The 20,760-nt window shown below is 36.9% G+C and overlaps 1 protein-coding gene across 6 annotated transcripts in view; it reads left to right on the top strand.

Moving 5' to 3' along the window:
- LOC129480815 (zinc finger protein 33B) overlaps positions 1-20,760 on the top strand; it is a 50,119-nt gene that overhangs the window by 22,355 nt on the left and 7,004 nt on the right. The window contains exon 1 of one of the 6 annotated variants that reach the window (XM_055275184.2): positions 2,407-2,480. The exons of 3 other annotated variants lie outside the window; for them this stretch is intronic. The gene's annotated coding sequence lies outside the window, so the exon portion shown is untranslated. Of the gene's footprint in view, positions 1-2,406; positions 2,481-5,640; positions 5,733-8,357; positions 10,799-20,760 lie in introns of those variants that run through there. 2 more of the 6 variants (XM_063637356.1, XM_063637357.1) reach the window with 2 other exon arrangements.

Genomic DNA, 20,760 nt, shown 5'->3' on the forward strand with positions numbered 1-20,760 from the left:
AGATGGCGCCACAGCACTCCAGCCTGGCAGTAGAGCTAGACTCCGTCTCAAAAAATAAAATAGAGGTAATGGACAAAAACTTTTTGTACACTATTTGTTGAAAAATCACAGCACACTTTCTATATGAGAGTTGCTGGATCTCTTGTATCAGCAGTTTTACTGAATCTCATAGAGGATCTACTGTCCATTACATAGACAAGAAAAAAATAATAAAACATAAAGTTTGGGAAGGCAAATTGTCATTTTGTATGCAGACGATTTGATTATCTGTACAAGCAAAAGTAAATGTTACACAGAAGTGATTTAAATTACTAAAAAAAATTAGGTGGTTGACTGTAAGAACAATGCATATCAGTTGTGTTATTTATACACCACGAAACAGGTAAATAAGAAACAATTTTCTTGAGAATTATATGAGATATAATTCACATACTGTACTCTTCACCAATTTTACGTGTATAAATCAATCACTGTTAGTGTATTTGCAGGATTGTGCAACCTTCCTGACAATTTTTTTTTACTTTTTTTAAGATGGAGTCTTGCTCTGTCGCCCAGGCTGGAGTGCAGTGGCGCGATCTCAGCTCACTGCAACCTCTGCCTCCCGGATTCAAGCCAATTCTCCTGCCCTAGTCTCCTGAGTAGCTGGGATTACACAGCTCCTGAGTAGCTGGGATTACAGGCGCATGCCCCCTCACCCAGCTGATTTTATATTTTCACCATGTTGGCCAGGCTGGTCTCAAACTCCTGACCTCAGAATATCCATGCGCCTCAGCCTCCCAAAGTGCTGAGATTACAGGTGTGAGCCACCGCACCTGGCCGACAATTGTTTTTTTGAGGCAGAATCTTACTCTGTTGCTCAGGCTGGAGTACAGTGGCACGATCTTGGTTCACTGCAACTTCCACCTCCTGGGTTCAAGTGATTCTCCTGCCTCAGCCTCCCGAGTAGCTGGGATTGCAGGCATGTACCTCTACACCCAGATAATTTTTTGTGTTTTTAGTAGAGACAGTGTTTCACCATGTTGGTCAGGCTGGTCTGGAACTCCTGACCTCAAGCGATCTGCCTGCATAGGCCTCCCAAAGTGCCGGGATTATAGGCGTGAGGCACCGCGCCCAGCTGACAATGTTTCTTAGAATATTGTCATCATCCCTGAAACAAAGCCAATATCTGTTAGCAATTACTTTCTCTTTCCCCTTTCCTGTAGCCCTTGGCAACCAAAATTGAATTTTCTGTCTCTGTGGATTTGCCTAATCTAAATATTTCATAAAAATGGAACTGTATGTGACTTTTTCTGCCTGGCTACTTTTTCTTAGCATAACATAAAGGTTCATCCATGTTGTAGCACGTATCAATATTTCACTTGTTTTTTATAGCTATATAACATGGTGTATAGATATATACTACATTTTATGTATCCATTTGTCAGTGGATGGACATTTGGTTTTAGTTCTACTTCTTGACTATTATGAATAATTCTGCTGTAATTGTTCATGTATAAGTTTTCACATGGACATGTATTTTCAGTCATTTCAGATATATACCTAGAAGTAGAATGCTGGTTATGTGGTGTCTCTGTGTTTAACTTTCTTGGGAACTGCCCGATTGTTTTTCATAGCAGCCACAATACTTTACAATCCTGCCAGCAATGCATGAATTTTCCAGTTTCTCCGGTTTGCCAACACTTTTTATTAATATTATTATTATTATTTATTATACCAATCCAGTAGTTGTAAAGAGGTATCTCATTGTGGTTTTTTGCATTTCCTAATGGCTAATGATGTTGAAGGTCTTTTTTTTTTTTTTTTTTCTTTTTGATATGGACTCTCGTTCTGTTGCCCAGGCTGGAGTGCAGTGGCGCGATCTCGGCTCACTGCAGGCTCTGTCTCCTGGATTCAAGCAATTCTCTGCCTCAGCCTCCTGAGTAGCTGGGATTACAGGTGCCCACCACCATACCCGGCTAATTTTTGTATTTTTGGTAGAGATGGGGTTTCATCATGTTGGCCAGGCTGGTCTTGAACTCCTGACCTCATGATCCACCCGCCTCGGCCTCCCAAAGTGCTGGGATTACAGGCGTGAGCCGCTGCTTCTGGCCTGATGTTGAACATCTTTTTATGCACTCATTGGCTATTTCTGTGTCTCCTTTGTCTATTTAAAACATTCACTTTATTTCATGACTTATAGAAAATTGGGGAGGTAGTAGAGAGAATTGCCATTTACCCAGTTTCTGCTGTTATTAACATATTAGGATGGTATGTTTGCAACAGCTGTTGAACAACATTGGTACATGATTATTGACTAAAGTCCATATTTTTATTTAGGGTCTGCTGATTTTTACCTAATGTCCTTCTTTGTTCCAGGATCCCTTCCAGGGCACCATATTACATTTAGTTGTTATGTCTCTTTAGGCTCCTCTTGGCTATGGTGGTTTCCCAGACTTTCCTTGTTTTGGATGACCTTGACAGTTTGGAGGAGTCCTGGTGAGGTATATATAAATTCCATTTATTGGAATGTGTCTAATGTTTTTCTCAAGATAAGACTGGGATTATAGGTTTTGGGGAAAAAGGCCACAGTGGTAAAGTACCTTTTTTGTCACATTATATCAAGCATGCATACTGTCACCATGTTTTATGACTTTTGATGTTGGCCTTAAAAGTGTTGGCAAACATACAGTTTGTCCACTATAAAGTTACATCTTTTTCCTATTTTCCATACTGTACACATTGGAACAATGTTACTCTACACAACTCACACATAAGAAGTGGAGATTTATGAATTTTGTTGCCATTGTTTTTTAGAGAACTTTCTTTCTGTCACTACAAGATGGTGCAGGCTCATCTTATGTATTTCCTTTCTGAAATCAGCCACCATTTTTCAGGTAACCCTGATTCCTTTTATTTGACAATGGTATTAGAAACCGAGATAGGGGCTAATAGTCTGCTTACAGCAGTAGGGTGTGGCCGTCTCAGCTCGCAGAACAGGGAAATATACATGTGCATAAACCATGTAATATACTTACTTATAAATAGTTCTACATGTAACCATCTGTATCTCTCTCAAGCTAAACGTGTTTATACTTACACCTTCAACTCTTCATTACCACATGGGTCATTCTAGCTTTCTTCCCTTGCTTCACTGTAAATTACCATACCCAACAGTAAGAAATAAGTAAGAAATATGGCTCTAACCATCCATCATCCATTTAGTTTCTTTCTTTCTTTTTTTTTTTTTTTTTGAGATGGAGTCTCGCTCTGTCACTCAGGTTGGAGTGCAGTGGTGTGATCTCGGCTCATGGCAACCTCCGCCTCCTGGGTTCAGGTATTTCTCCTGCTTCAGCTTCCCAAGTAGCTGGGGCTACGGGTGCTTACCACCACACCCAGCCAATTTTTGTGTTTTTAGTAGAGATGGGATTTTGCCATGTTGGACAGGCTGGTCTCGAACTTGTGATCTTTTAGGTAATCCACCCACCTCGGCCTCCCAAAGTGCTGGGATTAAAGATGTGAGCCACCAAGCCTGGCCTTCCATTTACCTTCATTATTCTTTCCCTGTATACATGTGTAGCACTGTCAGAATTGTTAATCATACCCATGTGGAAAATAATTTTATAATTTTATCAACTAAAATATAGTACTTATGTGCAGACTTGCCTTTAGTCTCACAGACTTCTATCTCTTTCCAAAGCAATTAAGGTCAAGACTTCCTCCTACATTGAAGGGGGTCCTTCATTGATACTATTTTTTGCATTTGTAATGCAATTAGATGGTTTTGGTACAGGAAGCCTTTATTCCTGGCTTCTTCTGAACCCATGACTTAGGTGAAATGGGTAATTCCTTGAAATACACAAACTACCAAGACTTACACAGAAGAAATAAACCATTCAAATGGACCAATATCAGTTAAATAAATTGAATCCATAAAGCTTTCAGAAAAGAAAGAAAGAAAATAAATTATCAGACTTTTTTGGTTTCATTGGTGATTTCTGTGCAACATTTAAGGAAGAAATATACCAGTTCTCTATAGTGTCTTTCAGAAAAGAGATGCAGAGGGAACCTTCCTGACACCTTTTTAAAAGGCTATTTTTTCTCTAATCCTAAAAGCATATGAAGACCTTGCAAAGAAGAAAAACCACACACTAATATCCCTCATGAATATAGATGCAAAAATCCAAGTAGAATCCAACATCATATAAAAATAATTAGATGCCATGACCACTCAAGGCTGGTCAGAGTTTGAAAATCAATTAATGTGGCTGGGTGCAGTGGCTTACGCCTGTAATCCCAGCACTTTGGGATGCTGAGGCGGATGGATCACCTGACGTGAGGAGTTCAAGACCAGCCTGGCCAACGTGGTAAAACCCTGTCTCTATTAAAAATACCAAATAAGCTGGGCGTGGTGGAGCGCTCCTGTATTCCCAGCTCCTCTGAAGGCTGAGGCAGGAGAATCGCTTAGAACCTGGAACGCAGAGTTTGCAGTGAGCTGAGATTGCATCACTGCACTTCAGACTGGGCAACTCTGTCTCAAAAAAAAAAAAAAAAAAAAAAAAAAAAAAAAAAAATCAATTCTGTAACCTGCCATATCAACAGGCTACAGAAGAAAACCATATCATGTCAATTGATGGACAAGAAGCATTTGATAAAATCCAACACCCATTCATGATAAAACTGAGCAAACTAGGAATAGAGAGGAACTTTCTCAACTTGATATAAAAAAAAAATCTGCAAGAAACCTACTGCTAAGATCATACTTAATGGTGAGACACTGGATACTTTCTCCCTGATATAAGGAAACAAGATGTCCTGTCTCTTCACTCTTACTCAACATCTCATTGGAAATTGTAGGTAATGCCATAAGACAACAAAATAAGAGGCATACAGATGGGAAAGGAAGAAATAAAACTTTCTGTGTTCGTACAGGCATGATTGCCTAAGGAGAAAATTCTAAAGAACTCCCAAAACTATTGTCTTTGTAGCCAAGTTGGAGGATAGAAGCTTAATATAGAAAAATCAATTACTTTTTTTTATTATGTAGTTGTGTTATGTGTCCTTTTGTTGTTGAGTTGTAAGAGTGTTTTACATATTCTGTGTACCAGTCACTAATTACATGTATTATTAGCCAATATTTTTCTCCCATTTGTGGGTTGTCATTTTATTGTCTTTACTTTGTACTTGGTAGCAAAAGAGTTTTTCATTCCATGAAGTCTAATTTGTTTTTTCTTTTGTTGCTTGTATTTTTGGTACTTTATCTAAAAGGGCTCTGTTATCCCTAGGGCATGAAGATCCACTCCTATATTTTCTTTAAGTAATGGCTTTTAAATGTAGACCTGTGATACATTTTCAATGAGTTTTTGTATATGGTGTGAGGAAAGGAATAATTTTGGTTGTTTTGCATACAAATATTCAGTTGTCTCAGCATCATTTCTTGAAAAGGTGATTTTTCTTTTTCCTTTTTTTTTTTGAGACAGAGTCTCACTCTGTCACGCAGGCTGGAGTGCAATGGCGCAATCTTGGCTCACTGCAACCTCTGCCCCCCGGGTTCAAGCAATTCTCCTGCCTCAGCCTCCCGAGTAGCTGGGATTACAGGCGTGCGCCACCACACTTGGCTAATTTTTTTGTATTTTTAGTAGAGATGGGGTTTCACCATATTGGCCAGGCTCAAACTCCTGACCTTGTGATCTGCCTGCCTCAGCCTCCCAAAGTGCTAGGATTACAGACGTGAGCTGCCACGACCAGCCAAAAAGGTGATTTTTCAGCATTAAATTTTCTTGGCATCATTGTTGAAAATTAACTGAACATAATATATAGTAGTGTTTATTTATGAATTCTCAATTTTATTTCAAATGTTTACCTCTATGCCAGTATCATACCATCTTGATTATTATAATTTTGTAGTAAATTTTCAAATTGAGAAGTGTATGTCTTCTAACTTTCTACTTTTTTAAGATTGTTTTGATTATATTCAGTTCCCTAAATTTCCACATAAAATTGTAGACCAGCTTGTTAGTTTCTTCAAAAAGGCAGATGAGATTTTGGTAGGGATTGTGTTGAATTTAGATATTAATTTGGCAGTTATTGCCATCTTAACCATATGAACGCTATTCAGTGCCTTTCCATTTATTTAGGCTGTCTTTAATTTCTTCCATCACTGTTTTGTGGTTTTCACACTATAAGCTCTGTATTTCCTTGATTAAAATTATAAGTATTTTATTCTTTTTGATGCTATTGTAAATGGAATTTACTTATTTACTTATTTTTTGAGACAGAGTTTTGCTCTTATTGCCCAGGGTGGAGTGCAATGGTGTGATCTTGGCTCACTGCAACCTCTGCTTCTGGGATTCAAGTGATTCTGCTGTCTCAGCCTCCCAAGTAGCTAGGACTACAGGCATGTGCCACCACGCCTGGCTAACTTTTTTGTATTTTTAGTAGAGACAGGGTTTCACCATGGTGGCCGGGCTGGTCTCAACCTCCTGACGTCAGGTGATCCACCCACCTCAGCATCCCAAAGTGCTGGGATTACAGGCTTGAGCCATTATGTCCAGCCGGAATTCTTTTTTAAATTTCATTTATGATTTTTTTGTTGTTAGTGAACTTGCACACTACAACATTGTTGAACTCTTTGATTAGTTTTAATAGCGTTTTAGTGGATTCTTTAAGATTTTCTATATGCATGAGCAGTCAACCGCAAAGACAGATAGTTTCACTTTTTTTTTTTTTTCAATCTGAATTCCCCTTCCCCTTGCTTTTATTGACTAGAATCTCCTGCATGATGTGTAACCAGCAAGAGGGCATTCTTGTCTTGTTTTTGTTCTTAGAGTAAAATCATTGTACCTTTCATTATTTAGTATGATGTTAGTGGTGGACTTTTTGTAGATGCCTTTAATCAGGCTCAGGAAGTTTAACTCTATTCCTGGTTTGTTGATTGTTTTTATAGAGAAGATGGGCATTGGATTGTGTTAAATGTTTTTTCTCTGTATACTGAGATGATCACGTGATTATTGTTTCGTTTCTGCTTATGTGGTGTATTAATTGATTTTCAAATGATAAACCAAACTTGCATTACTAGTATAAATCCCACTTGATCATTGTATGTAATCCTTTTTATATACTACTAGATGAAATTTGCTAGTATTTTGTTGAGGATTTATAGGTCTGTAATCATGACACATGGATCTGTAGTTTTTTCATGTCTGATTTTGGTACTAGGGTAGTATTGGGATCATAGAATGAGCTGGCAAGTGTTTCTTCTTATTTTCTTGGAGTTTTTGAGTAATTGATAATTCTTTTTAAATGTTTGATAAAATTCTCCAGTGAACCATCTGGGCCTGGGTTTTGTTTTTGTTTTTGTAATGGGAAGTTTTCTTGTCTGTTTTTTGTCTTTTTTGAGACAGAGCCTCACTATATTACCCAGGCTGGTGTGCAGTGGTGCAGTCATGGCTCACTGCAGCCTGACTTCTCAGGTTCAGGCAATTTTCCCACCTCAGCCTCCCAAGTAGCTGGGACTACAGGTGTATGCCACCACATGCAGCTAATTTTTTGTAATTTTTTTGTAGAGATGGGGTTTCACCATGTTGCCTGGGCTGGTCTCAAACTCCTGAGTTCAAGTGATCTGCCTGCCTTGGCCTCCAAAAGTGGTAGAATTACAGTCGTGAGCCACTGCATCCCACCTGTAATGGGGAGTTTTAAATTTACAACTTCAATCTTTTTACTTGTGTAGGTCATTTCAGATTTTTCTTTTTCTTCTTGAGTTGGTTTTAGTCGTTTTTGTTTTATGGATTTTTCCATTTTGTTGAAGTTAAATAATTTGTTGACATACATTGTTCATACCATTCTTTGTAATTATTTTTATTTCTGTAAGAGTACTAGTAATACATTGTTAATCCCTATGTTTAGTAATTTGAATCTTCTCTTTTGTTTTCAATGTCAGTCTAGTTAGAGGTTTGTATATTTTGTTGATCTTTTCCAGAAATCAGCTATTTTTCTGTTGTCTAGTTCATTAATTTTTACTCTATAATCTTTCTGCTTTCCTTCCTGCTTTCTGCTTGCTTTAGGTTTGTATTGCTGCTCCTGTCCAGTGTTTTAAGGTGGAAAATTAGTTTATTGATTTGAGATTTTTTTAATATGGTTATTACAGCTACAAATCTCTCTCTAAGCTTTGCTTTATCTGTGTTCCATAAGTTTCAGTATGTCTTCATTTTTACCTCATAGCATTTTTTCTAATTTCCCTTCTTATTGCTTCTTTGACTTTTTTTTAACTTTAGAATGTGTTATATAATTTGTGCATGTTTGTGCATTCTCAAAATTCCTTTGTCTTACTGATTTGTAATTTCCACTGTGGATAGAGAATCATTTTAAATTTATTCTGGGGAATGTTTCATGTGTACTTTTAAAGAATACCTATTCCACTGTTTTCGAGTGGAATGTTCTGTCTATATCTCTTAGATCTGGTTGCTTTAGAGTGTCATCTATATCTTCTGTTTCCATGTTTATATTCTGCCCAGTTGTCCTAACCATATTGAAAATGGGTTATTACAGTTTGCAATCAGTATCGTAGACTTGTGTATTTTTTGTTTTAATTCTGTCAGTTTTTGCTATGCATACTTTGAGGCTCTGTAACATATGCTTAGAATTGTTATGTCTCCTTTATCGATTGACCCTTTTATTGTTATATTGATAAAATTCCCCTTTTTATCATTAGTAAAATTTTTGTATTAAAGTGTATTTTGTGTGATATTAGGATAGCTACTCCAGCCTTATAGGTGCCATGTGCCTGATACATCTTTTTCTGTTTTCAAATTTTCAACCTGTTTGTATCTATCTCTTATAGACAGCACATGTTTGGACTTTCACACTTTCGACAACCTGAGAATTGTTGCTTTTTGATTGGATTTTCAAATCATTCCCTTTTTCCTGTTGTTATTGCTATACAGATGGTTCCTGACTTACAATGGTTTGACTTATGATTTTTTAGCTTTTCAATGGGTTTATTGGGTTGAAACCCCTTTGTATTTTCAGGATTTACAAAGGTTCAACTTAACTATTTTTTCTGACTTTACTAGAATGTGTTCCCATTTTAACTGGGAAAACAGTATTTTCAACTAATTTGACTATTTTCAGGATGTAACTTGATCATAAGTCAAGGAGCATCTGTAGTTGGATTGACCTCTGCCATTTTTGTTTTCGGTCTCATGCTTTTTTGATACTTTATTCCTTTTATTTCTGCTTTCTTTTGCATGACATGAATATATTTTATTTTATTATTTTTATAGGTTTCGAGGGTACAAGTGCAGTTTTGTTACCCAGACATATCCGATAGAGGCGAAGTCTGGGCTTTTAGTGTGGTCATCAGCAGAATAGTATACATTGCACCCATCAAGTAATTTCTTATCCTTCACCCTCCTCCCCACCCCTCCAAGTCTCTGGTGTCTCTCATTCCACTCTCTATGTTTATGTGTACACAACATGAAATGAATATAGTTTAGTATAACGTTTTAATTTTTAAAATTACTATGTCTCTTTGAAAATTTATTTACCTAGTGGTTGCTCTAGAACTTACCCAATAAATCTTACCTTATCAAAATCTACTTCAGATTTCTACTACCTTAACTCTAGTAAAATACAGAAACATTACTTATATATAGCTCTATTTCCTCTTCTCCATTTGCTATTTTTAAATATATTACATATATATTTAAAACCCAACAATATATTGTTATACAGGCTGAGCATCCCAAATCCAAAAATCTCAAATGCTCCAAAATCTGAAACTGAGTGCCAACATGCTCAACATGCTCAAAGGAAATGCTTGTTGGAGCACTTCAGGTTTTAGATTTCTGGATTTGGGAAGCTCAACCAGTAAGTATAATGTAAATATTCCAGAATTTGGAAAAAAATCTAAAGTCAGAAACACTTTTGATGCCAAGCATTTCAGATAAGGGATACTCTGTAATTGTTACTTTATGTCATTTGATGTCTTTTTTTTTTTTTTTTTACTTTAAGTTCTGTGATACATGTGCAGAATGTGGACCTTTTTACATAGGTATATGTGTTCCATGGTGATTGACCCATCCTCTTAAGTTTCCTCCCCTCGCCCCCAACCCCTCAACAGGCCCCAGTGTGTGTTGTTCCCCTCCCTGTGTTGATGTCTTTTAAAGAAGCTGAAAGAAAGATAGGAAGTATCTATTCGTAGAGTTTGTTATACTAACCTTCTTATTCATCATTTCTGCTTTAATTCATTTGTTTGTGTGGATTCAGAGTTACCATCTAGTGTAATTTCCTTACTCCAGTACAGATTTGTTCCTCTTTTTTTTACCCCTGAGATGGAGTCTCGCTTTGTCGCCCAGGCTGGAGTGCAGTGGCATGATCTGGGCTCACTGTAACCCCTGTCTCCTGGGTTCAAGTGATTCTCCTGTCTCAGCCTCCCGAGTACCTGGGATTACAGGCATGCGCCACCACACCCAGCTGATTTTTGTTTTTAGTAGAGACGGAGTTTCACTGTGTTAGTCAGGCTGGTCACGAACTCCTGACCACAGATGATCTGCCCGCCTTGACCTCCCAAAGTGTTAGGATTACAGGCGTGAGCCACCACACCCAGCCACTTTGCTTATTTTTTTGATTTATTCTTTTTTTTTTTTTTTTGCTTTCGTATTTGTTTCCTTGTTTATCGATATATTTATTTTTTTTTTTGAAACAGGGTCTCTCTGAGTCCTTGAGGCTGGAGTGCAGTGGTAGGATCGCAGCCCACTGCAGACTCAACCTCCGGGACTCAACAATAATCCCACCTCAGCCTCCTGAGTAGCTGAGACTATAGGTGTGTGCCACTATGCCCGGCTAATTAAACAAATTTTTTTTTTTAGAGATAGGGTCTCAGTATGTTGCCTAAGCTGATCTTGAACTCCTGGGCTTAAGTGATTCTCCTGCTTCAGCCTCCCAAAGTGTTGGGATTACTGGCGTGAGCCACCGTGCCTGGCCTGCCTTATTGTTAAATGTATTGCATTTCTATATGTTATAGGTCCAACAGTACAATTATAAACATTGACATACATATTTGCTTATTAAATTGGGTAGGAAAAGAAAGAAGAAAAAATGTGCCTTTTTTACTCTCTCATGTCATTGCCTTTACCCACAATAATTGTGGATTTGAACTAGTGTTTGAAATCACTTGTTTTCACCCTAAAGAACTTCTTTTCTTTCTTTTATGCTTAGTCTACTAGCAATGGATTCTCAAGGTTTTTTTTGGTTTCTATTTGTTTTTTAATTTCAGGATTTTAAATTCTCACCCTCTGTTTTGCAAATAGTTCTGCTATTTTAGGTGACAAGTTATTAAAAAAATTTTTTTTTCAGTACACTGAATATGTCATCCTGCCACCTTCTGGCCTCTACTGTCTCTGTTGAGAAGCCATATGTTAATCTTAAGACATTCCCTTGCATGTGAGCAGTTGTATTTCTCTTGATGCTTTGAAGATTTTCTCTTAATCAACAGATTTGCAAGTTTTTGGCTTTTTTTTTTTTTTTTAATGGAACACTTCACAAACTTCTGTGTCTTTCTTGTGTAGCTACTGTACTAATCTTCTTGATATTGTTCCAGTTTTAGTATATGTGTTGCAAGGTGAGCATAGCCATTCATTTGTTTGAATATTTTTTCTGCTACTTGATATTTTTCCACTCCTTCTGGTACTTCCTATTATTAATATATTGGTGTAGTTAATGGTATTCTTCATTTTTTTGAGGGTTTCTTCATCTTTCATCACTCTTATTTCTCTCTGTTCTTTAGATTACTTAATCTCTATTGATCCATCTTCAAGTTTACTGATTATTTTGCCAGGTACAACCTTTCTTTTCTTTTCTTTTCTTTTCTTTTTTTTTTTTTGAGATGAAATTTCACTCTTGTTGCCCAGGCTGGAGTGCAGTGGCACTGTCTCGGCTCACTGCAACTTCCACCTCGTGGGGTCAAGCAATTCTCTTGCCTCAGCCTCCAGAGTAGGCGTGTGCACTACCACACTCAGCTAACTTTTTTGTATTTTTAGTAGAGACCCCGGGGTTTCACCATGTTGGTCAGTCCGGTCTCGAACTCCTGACCTCAGGTGATTTGCTTGCCTTGGCCTCCCAAAGTGCTGGGATTACAGGCATGAGCCACCCCGCCTGGCCCAGTCTTTCGTTGAGTCATTCTAGTGCATTTTCCATTGCAGTTATAATTTTTGAATCCAGAATTTTCATTGTATTCTTTTATGTCTTCTTACTAATATTTTTCTGTTTGATGAGACATCATCATACCTCCCTTTTCTAAGTAGTGTTTCCTTATCAACATATTTTTATTTTTAATTTTGATACAGTCTTGCTCTGTCACCCAGGCTAGAGTTCAGAGGTATGATGTCAGCTCACTGCAACCTCCGCCTCCCAGGTTCAAGCCATTCTCTTGCCTCAGCCTCCAGAGTAGCTGGGATTACAGGTGCCAGCCACCACGCCCAGCTAATTTTTGTATTTTTAGTAGAGATGGGGTTTCACCATGTTGGCCAGGTTGGTCTTGAACTCCTGACCTCAGATGATCCACCTGCCCCGACCTCCCAAAGTACTGAGATTACAGGCATGAGCCACTGCGCCTGGCCTGAACATATTTATAATAACTGCTTTGAGGTCAGCTAAGTCTGATATCCGGATCTTCTCAAGGGCAGTTGCTGTTGCCTGCCATTTTTCCTGTATATAGATGACAGTCTCCCGTTTCTTTGTATGTCTTGTAATTTTTTTGTTGAAGAATAAACATTTTAGAGAATACTTTGTACTTTCTCTAGATACCGGTTCCTCTGTTCTTTCTAGGCCTTGTTGTTGTTTCTTATTTATTTAGGTGATTTGACTGTACTATTTGAGAGAAGCTTTTTCACCCCCATTGGGTTCCCACTGATGATGCTTGTCAGAGGGCTCCATCTTGGAAATGCACACTATCTTTAGGATGGCAGTGGTGTTAACAGTGCTCTCTTTGAGTGTCTCTTTCTGTGATTGCTGTGTTAGCCTGTCTGCCTCTGTTGCTGTTACACTTTGCTGATAGCCGCTACTGATTGCTGACGTATTGCTCTATTGTTTTCAACACTGTCCTGAACCGTATGTTGCTCTTAGTTTGCTCTTGTTAAATTTGAGTTCCTTCTAGAGGGTTGTCTTTGAGGCTTTGAGTTTGCTTTTTATGTTGCCATTCTGAAAGTCACTTCCTAAAAAACATAAATTTAAAAATCATTACTGTAGAAAATCTGTGTATGTATTTGTATGAGTGTTTCCGGTAGATAGGAACACATCTAATTGCCCTGGATGTCTCTTCTTAGCCATCTCTTTCCCTTGCTCTCTCCAGTAAACTTTCAGTTGGTCTGTGGTTTAGCTTGTTGCTGTCATAGAACTGCCACCCTCTTCTTAATTGGTTATCATTGAATTTCCATTCTTTTTGAGGGTGACCTTAGGCTTGCACTCACCACACTCTGTTCTGAACAAAGTGAGTTTTCTGGAGGAGAGTTTTGGAACTCTCTGTCCTTACAGCTGGCCCTAGGTGAGAGTCCTGCTCCATTATTCGGGATCTGGAGACTACAGCAGTGTTTTGCTTTTCTCTGGATGGATGACACTGTGGTTTATCATCAGGGATCTGGGTTGGGGCAGTAGTCTCTGGTCTTCTTGGTTTCTTTTGGAACCTCTTCTCAATGAGCTAGGTGGGCACTGTACTCCACCATTCTCAGACTGCCATGACTTGGCTGGATATTTTAATTGGGGTAGTGGAGGAAGCTGGCCCAAGGACTTTTGGCAGTTCTTTCCTAGAACTTGAAGCTGTGGGGGTTGAGGAGTGCTGGTGGCTTGCAGGAGATAGATGCACACAGAGAGAGGTCTGGAGATCTGTAAAGGGGCCTTCATGAATGATCAGCAAAGTACTAATCAGCTCATGTAGGTGAGGAAATGAGTGAAATAACTTTTGAAAAGAATCAGAGGGAACAGTACACAGTACTCACATAGGGCCTGGAAAAGGACTGATCCTGCCAGCCAGAGTGGAAAAACTCATAATTCAGAGTATTGGGTAGAGTGTTCAGAAAGGTCTTTTCTCCGTGGTGAGGAGTAATGTGCTCCAAACTGAGCACTGCCCCAGATTTGCCTAACAAATCTCAAAAGCAAGACCTGAAAGTGCCACATTGTTTCCAAGTGACTTAAGTGCATCCTAGAACAAAGCACAAAAATACTTATAGGAAGCCAAAAGTACCCAGCATCCAACCAAGTAAAACTCTCAGTCCATTGAAATATTACCAGACTTACAGACATATGGGAAAACATGAGCTTTCTCAAAGAGACTAACCAGGAAATTGAAATGGACTCAGAATTGCCATAGATATTAGAATTAACTGACAAGTTCATTGAAAACAGTATTATAGTTTAGTTCCATATGTTCTAAAACTTTAGAGACACAGAAGATTTAAAAAAAAAAACAAATCAAAATTCAGTGTAACAGAAAAGATAGGAATCAGATTTCTAGAAATGAAAACTATAATGCTGGAGATGACAAATACATGGCCAATCATTGGTGTCTCACACCTGTAATCCCAGCACTCTGGGAGGCCAAGGCAGGTGGATCTCTTGAGCTCAGGAGTTAGAGACCAGCCTGGGCAACATGGTGAAACCTCGTCTGTACCAAAAATGAAACAACAAAAAATTAGCTGGGTGTGGTGGTGCATGCCTGTGGTCCTAGCTACTTGGGAGGCTGAGGTGGGAGGATCACTTGAGCCTGGGAGGTGGATGTTTCAGTGAGCCAAGATTGTGCCTCTGCACTGCAACCTGTGTGATGGAGTGAGACCCTGTCTCCCCCGCCTCCCAAAAAAAAGAATAACACATAGGGCAAGAATTAATGGCAGTTTAAACATTGCAGAAGAAAAAGATTATTGAACTTAAAAACACAGTAATAGAAGCCATCCAAATGAAACAGAGAAAAAGCATATTTGAAAAATAAGCAAGCCCTTGGGCCGGTTGCGGTGGCTCACGCCTGTAATCCCAGTGCTTTGGGAAGCCAAGGCAGGTGATCACGAGGTCAAGAGATCGAGACTATCTTGGCCAACATGGTGAAACCCCGTCTCTACTAAAAATACAAAAATTAGCCAGGCGTGGTGGCAGGCACCTGTAGTCCCAGCTACTTGGGAGGCTGAGGCAGGAGAATCACTTGAACATGGGAGGCGGAGGTTGCAGTGAGCCGAGATTACACCACTGCACTCCAGCCTGGCAATAGAGTGAGACTCTGTCTCAAAAAAAAAAAGCAAACCCCTGTGAGCTTTAGGAGAACTTCAAGTAGTCTCTTAACGCACATGGAATTGGAGTCTCTAAAAGGAAAGTGGGAAAAGAACAGAAAACAATATTTTGAGAATAATGAAAACATTTCCAAATGTGTTGGGAACCTACTGATCTAAGAAGCTCATCAAACCCTGAGCACAAGAGACATGAAGAAAACTACACCAAGCCACATGAATCACAACCAGAATGCTCTAAATCAGTGTTAAAATGAAGTCCTCAAAGCAGCCAGAGACAAAGGACATGTTTTATGGAGGAACAAAAGTAAGGGTGATAGCAGATTTCTCCTTAAATGAGGCAACAGAGAAAATAGTAGAACATTATTTTTAGTTTTAAAAGCAAAAAAACTCAATGTAGAGTTATATACTTGGTAAAAATAGCTATAAGGAACAGTGAAGAAATAAACAGTATAACAGTATAACAGAAAAGATAGGAATCAGATATCTAGAAATGAAAACTATAATGCTGGACTCACACTGTGGGTGAGTTCCAGTTAAACAAAGCTGAAAGATTTCCTCTCCAGCAGACGTGCACCACAAGAGGTGTTCCGATGTCTGATGGAAATCTGGATCTACCCAGGGGGATGAAGAACAGGAAATATTGACTACTTGGATAGGTATACAAGATCCTTTTCTTAATGTAAATCTCTAAAAAGGATATTGACTTTAATACAAAAATAACATCAAATGTGTTATGGGGTTTGTAACATATTGAAAATATATGACAATCACAGCCTAAAAAGGCTATGAAAAAGAAGTAAAGTATATACTATTGGAAGATTCATATATATATACTGTTACTGAAAAGTACACTGATTAAAGCTTTTATAAACATTGATGATCACAGAAAATATAAATGGCCTATAGCACCCCATTTAAAGGCAGAGATTTCTGGATAAGATAAATAAAAATAAGATCCAATCATGCTGCCTATAAAGGAAACATGTCAGATTCAAAGACAAATAGATAAACAGAAAGAATGGGAAAAGATGTAGAATGGTAAAATTATTCACAAGGCTGCAGTGCTGTGACAGCCAGATGAAGTAGCTTTCAGAGCCAGGAATACCAGTGATAAAGATTTTTTTCATATTGATAGAGATGAATTCATCAAGAAGATTTAACAATCCTAAACTTAGTAACAGATTTGTGAAATATTTGAAGCAAAATCTGATAGACCTGGAAAGAGAAATAGATCCACAGTTATAATCAGAGGTTTTAGCATCCTTTTAATAATTGATAAAACAGGAAATGGAAAAGGAGCAAAGGTATAATAGACTTAACCCTAAATAACTTAATTGACATTTACAAAATATTCTTCTGCACCCTCCTCCCCAAATAAAACAGTGGAATATACATTTTTTTCAAGGGCAGATGAATGAATTTATTAACAAAGGTAAATCATATTCTTGATTATAAAGCAAATCTTAATAAATGTAAAAGAATTGAAGTCATATATTTTCTCCCAGCATAAGGGGTTTAAATTTAGTTAAATTAAAAATCAATAACAGAAGTATCTATTAAATCCCTAATAGTTGGAAACTGAATATAAGTCTACATAATGGATGCTTCAAAGAAGAATTCGAAGGGGAAATTAGAAAGTGTTCTGAACTTTGGGTGAATGAAAACAGAATTTATGGGAAATTTACATATAGGAAATATAAAATACGTACAATACTCATTGATTTAGTTGTTTTCCATTTTGATCCTTACTGCTTTTTGCTACTTACTTTTGGGTTTAATTTGCTTTTTTCTAGCTTTTTAAGGTGGAAGCACCTGAGGTCATTGATTTGAGATCTTTCTTATACAACACAAATAAGCATTGTGTGTGTTTGTATTATGTGCATATATATCCACCATATGTAAATGCATATATGAAGTTTCCACAATATGTAAATGCATATATGAAGTTTCTCATATATGGGATATAATGTATTATGTGTAATACATATTAAATATATAATGTGTAAATTTCACATATAGGGAATTTCATATGTGTATGTATTTATGCATATGTATATATCTAATATATGCATGTATGAAGTTTAACTTGTGTTGGATAAGAAAGGTCTAAATCAATGGTCTTAGCTACTTCCACTTTGAGAATGTAGAAAAGAAGACAAATCCATATAGTAGTAGAAGAAAGGAAATAACAAAAAACAAAATGGAGAACAATATAACCTGTAAAACCAGAAAAACAGTTGAGAAAATCAGTGAAACCAAAAGCTGTTTCATTGAGAAGATCGATAAAATGTATAAACTTCTAGGTGGAACAGATTATCAATATCAAAACTAAGAATGATGTATCACTGAAGATTCTATAGATATTACGAAGGAAGTGAGGGAATACTATACCTGTAAGTTATCAATTTGACGATTTTGATGACATGAACAGTTTCCTTCAAATAAACAGCTACTACCACTTACTCCAAAACAAATAGATAACCTTTCCACAAAGAAAACCCCAGGTCCCCAGATGCTTCAGTAGTGAATTCCAGCAAACAATTAATAGTACCAATTCTATACAGACTTTTCCAGAAAATTGAAGAAGAGGAAATACTTCCTAAATCATTCTTTGAGTTCAGCATTGCCCTAGTAACAAAACCAGACAGAGACCTTGCAAAGAAAGAAAGCTGTAGACCAGTGTCCTTCATGAACATAAATTCAAAAACACTAAGGATTAGAAACCAGTGGTATATAACAAGGTTATTAATACCTCATGACCAAGTGTGGTTAATCCCTGGCCGTCTTTTTCAACATTTGAAAAGCAGTCAGTGTAATCCCTGTGTCTAGGCCAACTTCATGGCTAGGTGACCTGTGCAATCACATGTTGCTACACTCTTGTAAGAAGGGATCCTGTACTTCACTTAATGCCCTGCTGTTGTCATCTTGAAGTTCTTCACAGTTTTATCTTTGAACTTGTGATTTGTATGTGAAGTCTGATGGATACTGGACTATGTGTGCAAGTAGACAGGATACTTGAGAGGCAGTGCCCTACTCAGCTGTTGGTCTGTGTAGTATGGCCTGGGAGTGTCCTGGAATTGTGTGTGGGTGGCCAAGGCCACGACCTTTGTCTGCATTGGTTGCAGCAGCAGCAAACTAATGAACATTTGCACCCCAGAGAGGACCCACAGTGTGAGGCTGGTTTGTCTCTCCCCTAAATCTGTCCCTCTGACATTCTTAGGAAATACTAATTTTCTGGGTTAAGTACTGGGACGGTAACCTCCAGCTTTCAGGCAGTCATCATGGTCAGTAAAGTATTAGAAAATAAAAGCATACTTGTGGACATTGTGTTAAGGCACACTAGGCAGCTACTAGAATTCTTTGGAGTGTAGATTCTCTGGTCTTAAGAACTGCTGCAACATTGCAAAGCAAATATCCACAGGCTTAGAAATAGGAATTTCATTTGATGGGAGAAAACATTATTTTCATTTAAAATTTTGGATGAATCAAGTATTAACAAAGAAGCCAACTTTAAAAACAGTTTTTTTTTTTTTGCATTTGAAAATACAGCAATACACTGCATAAACAGGTGTTTCCAATTATATGCAAATCATGAAGCCAGTTTTGGTTTCTTGTACAAGATGTAGGAAATGTCAGAGGAAACATTAAAATGCCATTGTATAAATTTACATGTAAAATTGAATTCAGTTTTGTACAAAACTAATATTCACGAAGAGTTAATTTCAGAGAACTGCTACTCCAGTCTTTGTCTATATATACCAATACTTGTATTTTTTTAACTTTTATTGTGCAGTAATGTATCAGAAATCAGAAATTTAGCCCATATTGTCACAACGTATAAAGAACCAACAGGTCCCTAATGATTGCATCAGCTGAAAGATCAACCTTCTCAAAATTAAAAATTAGCAAAAATTACTTATCTTGCATTTGCCAAGAATACGTTACTTTCAATTATATATTGAAAATGAAGTTGCTAAAAATATAAATTTTGATGACTTAATAAATGAATTTGCAAAAAGAGTGCCAGAAAATCTTATGATCAATCAAGATATCATATTAACAAACTATTAGTAATTATTGTATTATTTAAAGTTATTACAACAAAACTTTTTTGTGATTTGTAAATTTATGTTGTTTTATATTACTATTATACCTATTACATTTTACAAGTAGTAAAATATATTAAAAGGAAAAAAGCATAATTTATTTTACCTTTTACTGTACTTCTTTTTATACATTCTGAGTAACTGACCTCACATTTTTATTTTGCACTGGCCCCATCAATTATGTAGTCATCTCTGTCCTGTATTAAAAAGAAAAAAATAGAAAAAAAGTCAAACCCATATGACCATTTCAATATATGCAGAGAAAGCATTTGACGAAATTTAGCATCCATTTCTGATTAAAACTCTCAAATGAAGAATAGAAGATAACTTTAATCTGATAAAAGTCATCTATAGAAAATGTACAATTGACATTGTATATAATTGTGGAAAATGGAATGATTTCTTTCCAATATCAGGAACATGACAAGGCTGTCCACTCATACTTGATAGTATAATATATACTACCTAGTATAACCAGGGATGAAAAAGAAAGGAGACTAGAGTGGAAAAGAAGTAGAAATGTCTTTATTCACAAAAGATATGATTATCTATGTAGGAAATCTAATGGAGTCTCCCAAGATATGGGAAAAAGAATGACTAGAATTATTAAGTGTAGCTAGGTGGCAGGAGAAAAATATTTAAAAATGAGTCTTCTATATATTAGCAATGATCAATTGGAAATTGCAATTTTTTAAAGTTCTATTTGCAATAGTATCAAAAATATTTTTTTTACAGCTATGTCTGGCAAAAGATGTGAAAAACCACACTAGAAACAATAATCCACTTCAGAGAGAAATTGAAGACCTAAACAAGTGGAACTCCCTGCTTATGTCAAAAAGCTCAATATTGCTAACGTATTTTGTCATTAAAATGACTTACAGATTTAAAATAATATAATTCCATGTAGTAATTAGCAGGATTTCTTGTAGTAATTGAGTACGTAATTCTAAACCTTATGTGGAAATACACAGGAACTAGAATAACTAAAACTTTGAAAAATAAAAGCTGAGTTGTATGTATAATATTACCTGATTTCAAGACTCATTATCAAAGTAAAAGTTTGCTGAGACTTGGTCTTTTTGTCCAGAGTAATTTTTCTTCAATTTTTAACATCTAGTAGTTTTATTAAGATATGTTTTAGAGAAAACTGTTGCTGAACAGTTTTCCCAGGTTCATGATGGTTCTTTTGAATAGGAACCATCATGGATCAGATCTTTTATTTTTGGACAGTTTTCTTAGATTATACTTTTAAATATTAGATTTATTCCATTGTTTTCTTTTTTCTTCTTTAAGGACTGCAGTAACATATATACTGTATTACAATTTTATCTATTTAATTATAGACCAGCTTTATCCAGAACTTTCTTTCGGATCCAATTTTCTTTTTTCTTACTCTTTTAAAATTACTG

The sequence above is a fragment of the Symphalangus syndactylus genome, chromosome 4 (genome assembly GCF_028878055.3).
Source record: "Symphalangus syndactylus isolate Jambi chromosome 4, NHGRI_mSymSyn1-v2.1_pri, whole genome shotgun sequence".
Classification (NCBI taxonomy): domain Eukaryota; kingdom Metazoa; phylum Chordata; class Mammalia; order Primates; family Hylobatidae; genus Symphalangus; species Symphalangus syndactylus.